The following is an 8,723-nucleotide window of genomic DNA, read 5'->3' as shown; positions in this document are numbered from 1 at the left end:
TTCATTAAACTGCATAATGATCAAATCAAGAGCAGCATAAGCTGATTTTATAGTTAAAAATAATATTATATTTAATAATGAAATGAAAGTATATATATGCCACTCCTTTTTGGATTGCAATGTTTGAAGTCTAGAACTTTCAAATTCAAAAGGTAGATTTTCCACCATAAAATGCCTTTGAAAATACACACAAGTTCAGTGTTGTTATCTATTAGGATTAAATAATAATACAAGATAATAATTTAAATTTACTTTTCAAATGAATCAAACAATCTTTTGCCAATTGAATTTGATTTATTGCAAATCCTGTATTTGAAATGGTTTTCAATTTTGTATAAGCCAAGCATGTTATCAAAAATATTTTTACAAAACACAAAGTGATAAGACATAATCAAAATTTTCTATTCTAACAATAGCACTAGCCATGGTAGAAGTGGCAGAATCCTTAGAATCCTTTAAACTTGTCCAAACTGCCCTGAAGGTATTATAAAATAGAAAATTTTTACAATAGTTTTATACTGATATCCAGCCTCTATCAAATCTAAACATGAGATAATATTATCAAGTGGTATTCTTGATACTTAAAAATCGTTGCGATTTTGTCAGTACATCACTCCGACATGCTTTGAGCACTTCATATCTTTTAACACCATATACGTGAATCTCGTATAAGATCTCTAAAACATTTATTAGTTCATTTATCGATTGGCAAAATTGAACAATGATTAGATTTAATCGATGATAGCATTAAATAAAAGCTGTCTTTGAGATCTCAGCCCTAATCAAAGCCTGTACTTCTATGTCCACTCATGTTTGAAGCACCATCATAGCTTTGCCGAATTAAGAATTCGAGAGGTAGATTCGTGGAACTAAGTTTGAATATTATATTTATTTTAATAACAAGACCAGTCATGTTACTCTTACTAACAAAGCTATATAACCTCCTATTTCGAAACATCATATGTACCATCAACTATAATTGAAAAACAGCTGTTAAATTCATTCTTTTTTGAATTTTTTTTATAACCATATTTTTCAATGTTTTACTTATAATCCTATTATTTTTTCTTATCTTCCTTTTTTTGAATATAAAATTTGAGGACAGGTTCCGAATCTTCAAATAGTTTAAGAATGTCTTTAAAAGCTACTATTTCAAGGCTATTGTTTATATCGTTAAAATTTAGCTCGTCTTTACTAATATGATCTGTCCATTTATCATCATTTATATTATGCCGTGTGTAATTCTTATTTCAGCATTTGTATTTTTTTTGGTTAATAATTTTGGGCATATTTAGAAATTAGAAATAATTTTATAAGACAAGAAATCTTTTGATTTATAAATGGAAGTGGCAAAACAAAAATGAAATAAAAAACAACCCACATTCAAATTTTAAGAAGTAGTTGCTTCGGACCCAAAGAACATAAATATAAGAATTAGAGAAGAATATTCTTAACATTAAATATAAATACTAATAACCTCATTTTATTCATAATTAGAGTGTAGTAAACCATAACATTTTATTATAATATAATTTACGAAGATAGATATAATAAATAATTTTATTTTATATTAGCCATTCTTCACAATAGTCTAGAAAATCGATTGTCATGATAAATTCATAAACATGTGCAGTGGCTTATCTACGAGAGGCAGGAGGGGGGGGGGGTTTAAATTTATCTAAAAAAGGTGTTTAATTACCTACTAATATAATCAATATGTATTAATTATTTTTAAACAGCATTATAATTAAAATATTTTATTACTCTTTACTTAGTTGGACAATGGCTAAATGTCGGTTAATTCGGCTCAATCTTCAGGCACCTATCAAAGAAAATTTGTTAACATTAAGGCGTTTTAATTTATATTAGTTTCTTCCAATTTTGAGCTGCTATCTTTTTAAGAAAAACCCCGAGGCCAAAGTCTTTTAAAAACTTGTTAAAAATAGGCGTAAAGGGCTAAGAATATAATTAACTAGACCTAAACGAATCGATCATTCGATTCATTTTGAATAATTTGAATCAAATTGAATAGTAACAAATACGTATGGTAAAATATTCGTTTTATCCAAGTTCGTATATTTTGATTCGTTTTAATTAATCAAAATAATTATCAGTATATGCCTAAATACCAATGTTGTTAAACGGCTCGTTTAGAGCCGATTTTTAAAAACGGCTAACTCAATATGCCAGAAAAATATTGCCTAAGCCTCAAGATTTTGATAATATATATATAGACCTTTGTTCTTTCTATAAGCGGAATCTTCAGACATACGTAATATTTTTCTGGATGAAGTAGTGAGTTAGCCGTTTTTAAAATCGGCTCAAAACGAGCCCTTTAACAAGACTAATAAATACGCCACTTAGCAGCTCACAAAAAATCGATACACAATTGCAATAAGAATTATGTGACCCAAATAATAAGAATAAAGTGGGGTAATAAATCAACCAGCAGATATACATCTAGAAATATTATATATCATACTGATAGTCTCACGATCTTAAAAAAAAATTCCAAATAATATTCTTTATTCTATCTATTCTATTTATCATTAGCTCTGCCCAATCATATAAATTATATCTAAAAAAAATATCTAAACGACGCATATAGTATTTTTCTACTTAATATTAACTATTAATTTATATGTTGGCGTCAATGTAAAAATTTTCTAAAATTTACAAAATAGGTTTGCTACACTAGAATACATTTTCGGTAAAATAAGATTTTTAATTAAAAAAATGGGCTCAAAAAATGACTTAAATTTGAAAAACAACACATTCATAAAAACGCATATATAATCAAAAATGAAAATAGACATCAGCATCATTATAAATAGATTTTTTATGCATATTTTTTATTTTTTAAACATACAAGAAACAAATCGAAATTACCTAAATATTATCATTTTTATATTCAGTATTCTGTATCTGAGTCCAAAGTGGAATCCAAAATGTTGGGCTGTAAAATATAAATAAATAATGTTTTATATTAAATAAGATAATGATTTTTATATACAAAGATTAGAGATATGGAGATAAATAAGCAATCATAAATTTTACTTTGCATACAAAAATAAAGTTCGGTTGGTATTTCTAAATAAAATAATAATAAATTTTAATTTTGAAATATAAAGAAAATAATGTTACAAGTGTTGTATTCTTTTAAATAAAAATTTAAAGAAGCATCTGAATCTTTTGTTAAGAAAACGATTTTAGTTTAAAAGATACAAAAGAATCTTGTATCTTAGTTACAATTATTGGCGTGGTAAAATTTTTTAGTCTTGGCCCAGCTTTTCATAAATGGAATTTTGAAATATATCTTAAACTCAAAATATTTATTTTGTTCCTTATTTTAAATGGTATGCAATAAAATACTTAACCATAACTGATGATTAAGTTTATCTATTTAATAGATTTATTGCAATATATGATATGAAATATTTCCCTCCCTTTTTACTTGTAATATATTATTTAAAGTCTTTTTGATTCCAAAACATGGACTAAAAGTATAAGGGAACAGACTGGAGGTGACAGAAATGAATAAGTTAATGGTGCCAAATGTTAATACTGGCAAAATTAAAAAACATAAGAGTATTCATGGAGTAAAGGTGCTTCTAATCTAATCAGCATAAAACTGGTTGTAAATAGTTAGCAAGGTGGTATTGCATCATTGAAATTTTAAAGTGATGGTAGTTCAGGGTACATACATTGTTTATTTTATAATCGAATCCTTTAATATTTTAGTCATGAGGAGGGGGATCCAACTTTTAGGGAAGAGATCTAAAGGTATGAACGAGGATGGTTGTCCATTTGGAGAGATTATATTGGTAAACTAATGAATGTATTAAAAATAAGAAAGAATATATTAGTACAACTGATATAGAGTGAAATAAAATTAGTGCTGTAAACGTTATTTAAAAAAGAAACTCGTTATGTCAAAAAAAAGAAACGCGTTACCGTTAGTCGTACCTTATGAAAAAGGAACGCGCGTTACTGGCTGTTCAGAAAGTAACGTATTACTACTTGGAAAATTAAATATTATATACAAAAATTTGTATATAATAAAAATAAAATTATAAAAAATAATATTATGAGATGAGATCTTTTTATAATAATTATTTTTTTCTTATATGATATAAATAAAATTATACAAAAATAATATATTGTAGATAAAAAAATTTTTTTTTGTTTTCAACAATTGATTTTCAAAATTTTGATCTGATAAAAATTGCTCATCACATTTTAGCCGTCTAAACACACGTTCCACTGGTGCAGAGGTTGGGAGAGTTGTATTATATTTAATAAATAAAACTTTTAATTGGGGGAATTTATTAAGAATAAATGATACTCCTTATTTTGAAGAAAGAATATTCATTCAGATTTTCATAAATTTTTTTTATCTTTATCAGAAAATGATCTGGTATGTGTTTTGTTCTGCTTTTTCTTTGTCAAAATATTTTCTCAAACTGGAAATAAGTTTAAACTTTTTACTTTCATTGACCTATTATTATCCAGGGTTAATTTAATTTTAGTAGCGGGTGAATTATTGCCGATAGTGTATATTCATCTTTATAGATGTGTTCGAATCTATTTAAAATAAATATAATCAAATATAAATAATTGTAGGGGAGGCCAGGGATAGTCGGGGCAAGGGGCTTGTCGGTTCAAATAATTTTATTTTAAAACTAGTAACGATTAAAAATTGAAATTTTGTTCTAAAATAGAATTCTATAATATCCAAATTTGGGGATAAAAATAATTTATAATATTTAGCTATTTAAATTTTTATCTGTTATGACATGTTTATGACGTGAAAATTACAAAATCTCTTAATTTTATTAGGTTGTATTAAAAAATTAAAAGTTTAAACATGACAAAATGGACAATATATGAAAGTTAAATTTCTATTTTAATATTTGGGAAAGTTTAAGATATATATATAATGCTAAATATATGTTAGGATTATATTAGTAATATTACCACCATTGAGTTTAGTAGAATCGGGGCTAATGATAAATGTATGTTAGGATCATATTAGTAATATTACCACCATTGTAGTTGAATCGGGGCTTGTCGGCGCAATCAATCAATTAATTTTTATATTATAATGATACCCAAATATATAAATAAAATTCAAAATAGGAAATTTTTTACTAAAAACTACTGAAGAAGCTATAAAACTGTATTAAATTGATATCTCATTAAGAAAAGTATCATATATTAAGTTAAAATCAATATTTTATAAATGTAATATATAAAATAATAATTATATAAATTTATTAATATAATTTTTCATAATACATTTAATTTTTAATATAATATTAAATAAATATCTTTAAATTCAAAGATTTTATTTCATACTCATTAAAACATATTTTAATAAACTATAATACATTGATAAAATATAATAATTTCATATTAACAACTATATCTATAATCAATATAAAAATGTATAATTAAAGGAAGGGGAATTTAAAAAAAAAATTATATTTAGATATGGTGGCGGGGCTTTATGGATATGCAGTTGGAACGACAGATTTCGATAGACACTCTTTGTAGAAGGTAGAAGCCTTCTTCTGGATTACTTGTGGATAAACGTAACCTTTGTCCTATTGTTTTGAATAATTTTAGGGCTTGGGGTCCAAATGATCCACATGTGTATGAGATTACCGGAACGAACGAAGCATTATTAAAGTGACAATATTTATTGGTTTTTGTATTCTGCGCTGTCGTGATGGAATTGGCAGAAAAAGATTTGGCAAAACGATCCACGCATGTATAATTCCAAGCGAGAGGTAAACCTTGGTTCCAAGGGGCTAACGACATTCCATCCGGTCTGGTTTGATTATCGGAGCTAAGGCCAGTGGGTTCCAGTTAAGAGGGAATATTTATGGATTTCAGGATTCTATTGATAATTGAATTGATAGCAGAGTGTCTAGGAAGTCTGCTTTTTGAGAAACGACAGTGTAGGGGGTAGTGTCCAAGACTATCAATGTGAGTTTCACATAGGGCACATGATGTAGGATTTAGCAGCCTAAGCGAAGACCAATCTGAGTTCTTCATTGGTAAGTAGCAAGCCTAGATTAGATATAGTTTCAAACCATTCATATCCCAGGTGGCATGTGGATGGGGCTGAATATATTTGATCTGGCAAAAAGTCGTATTGTAGTCATTATGTATAATTGGGGTTGGGTTTAGGTGGAGAAAAAGAGATGGTGATTTTCTTTGAACAGCTATGAAGTGTAAGTATTCGACGCAATGCTGTATCAATGGCAAATTCCAGTCACTTTGTCTTATAGAATTTGGATATGAGCAGTTTGGGGTATTTTTGGTCCAGAGGTCTAATGCTGCTGTATGATGTGGGTCGATAGAATCCAAGTCTCCAAGTGTAAATCGAAATTTAGGGACAGAGGATAGAAAGGCTGAAATGCTCAAGTATATGGGGGATTAAATACCTATACCTCTCAGTTTTGGTGGAAGGGCAGCATGTATCCAGCAGAGTGATGAGAATCTGATGTTTAAAATACATTCAAGTGTATTTTTTAAATGGACTTTGAGATCTAATAATATTTCAGGGGAAGTGAAGATTGTTGATGAACGGAAGGTATATAAAATCTTTGGGATGAAAAAAAAATTTTTTTAAGTAAATAAAAAGTTTAAAATATTTTTCAATCTATTGAATTTGACTAGGAATTCATCTCTGAAATGAGATATAGTATTTTCCCCTCCGATGGGTGAACCTAGATGGGTAAAGTTAGCTTTGTCCACTGAAATAAAATTTTCGGAGTAGTCCGATTCAAAAGGGGAATAAAATTCACACTTATGAAGGTTTAGTGACAGTTCTGTAATATGGGCTAAGTTATTTATAATTGATGGAATTTTTATGATTTCGTTATAAGGGCCCGCTAGTGTGCCATCGTCAAGGTACCATACATTTAATTTAAGATCACAATATAGTCACTTTTATAATTAATTAAATGCCCTGAAAGAATAATGCCGGACCTAAAGGGTCTCCTTGTTGGATGCCCTGTTTAGAGAGAATGATAGAATCATTAAATTTTAAAAAGGTGGGTTGGTTGTAACATACAGCGATGTATGTTGTACAAAATCTGGGAATATTTCACAAAAAGAGGGTATAAAATGTTCCCTCCTAAGTGAATTGAAGGCATTATGTAGGTCGATTTTGAGAATGCATTGATCATGTGTATTATAGAGGATGACACGTGTCGAGTGGGATGCAGCCTCATATCCTCCAGGAACATTAAAACCAAGCTAGTTTGGTTGTAGTAGATTGGATAGGTTAGATTTTATATGGGAGCAAATTATTAGCCAGAAGAGTGACCCTATTGCAATAGGTCTGATGTCCATTGGTTTTATTTAAGGATATTAAGCGGGCTCCAAAAATGATGGACTGAATGGAATTAGGTATATTATTATGAAAGATATGATTGAGCAATGGTAAATTGTGTAATTTTGATATAGGGGTAAAGTTGGTTTAATTATATCTTGAAGATAAATGGCTCGAAAGTCATCAATGCTTCCAGAAGAATATTTTTTGAATGACATGATTGCATCCAAGATTTCTATCTCGGTTAGTGGAATAAAATTATTAGATGGTGGGTGGATGATTTGTAAAAAATCTTGAGGATGTTTAGATTGCATGCCATGAGAGTTTTATCATCATTGGGGGCCATAGTCTGGAACAAGCTATTTTGATAGCTGAATTTACATTGCACAAGTTGATTTTATTTTCAATAAGCTTGTCCTTTTTTTATTATCAGTCAAAAGCTTATTGAAAGAATGTGGAGGTTGTTTGGGAATATCAAAATAACTAGTGTCATTTGTATTTAATGTTTTTTGATGTTTTGTGTTAAGTTTGATTTAAGTTGGGAGATGTAGATATAAATATATAAGTGATAATAATTTAATACAATTATCTAAGCTTTTAATATTTTTATTTAGGGAGGTTAAAATAGCTAAAAAATTTGTGAAAATAGAATTCGAGCACCTTTTGGAATGCGAGCTATTGTGGGTGGGAGACTTTCTTTCATTTTTTCTAGCCATTCTTGTGCCTCAGCAATAGAGGTTGAATTAATGTTATTATCTGTGCATGAAGATATAGTTGTAGGGATTGTTTCTGTCTTGCAAACAAAAATCTTCTTATATATATTGTGATATATTTGTTAAGGTTGGCAGGGAGTTAGACAAAATTTAACAAAAAAATTTAAGATTTTTATTTATTAAAAATATATAAAATATTTTAACTTGAAAGTACAATAAATTTCTATGCTTATATAGTTTACAAAATCTATCAAGTAATTTATATCGAATTATTGAGTTAATTTTATAAAACGAGTCCGCGAGGTTAAAGTTAATTTAATATAAAGAATAAAAAAAAATCAATCTTTTAGTTAATAAAAATTTTCATAATGGGGCCAGGACAGGTTAGATCATCTTCATCTGAAGAAATTTGTACTAGACATAATAATATAAATTATAATATTAAAGAATAAGAATATAAAATAACATATCTTGATTGAATCGAAATTAACTAGATTAACAATCTTGAATGAAATTTTTACAGCTAAAATTAAAATGAAGAAATTTGATAGTTGATTTGACTAAAAACTCAGCTTAACAAATATTAAAAATAAATAAAAATAATTTTATAATACAATAAAATATGTTTTTTTCATATTTTTTAAGAAAAAATTTAAAGTAACGAG

The sequence above is a fragment of the Gordionus sp. m RMFG-2023 genome, chromosome 1, assembly GCF_954871325.1.
Source record: "Gordionus sp. m RMFG-2023 chromosome 1, tfGorSpeb1-WG-v2, whole genome shotgun sequence".
Lineage (NCBI taxonomy): Eukaryota > Metazoa > Nematomorpha > Gordioida > Chordodea > Parachordodidae > Gordionus > Gordionus sp. m RMFG-2023.
The sequence above is the reverse complement of the archived record's forward strand: the minus strand, read 5'-3'. Positions refer to the sequence as shown.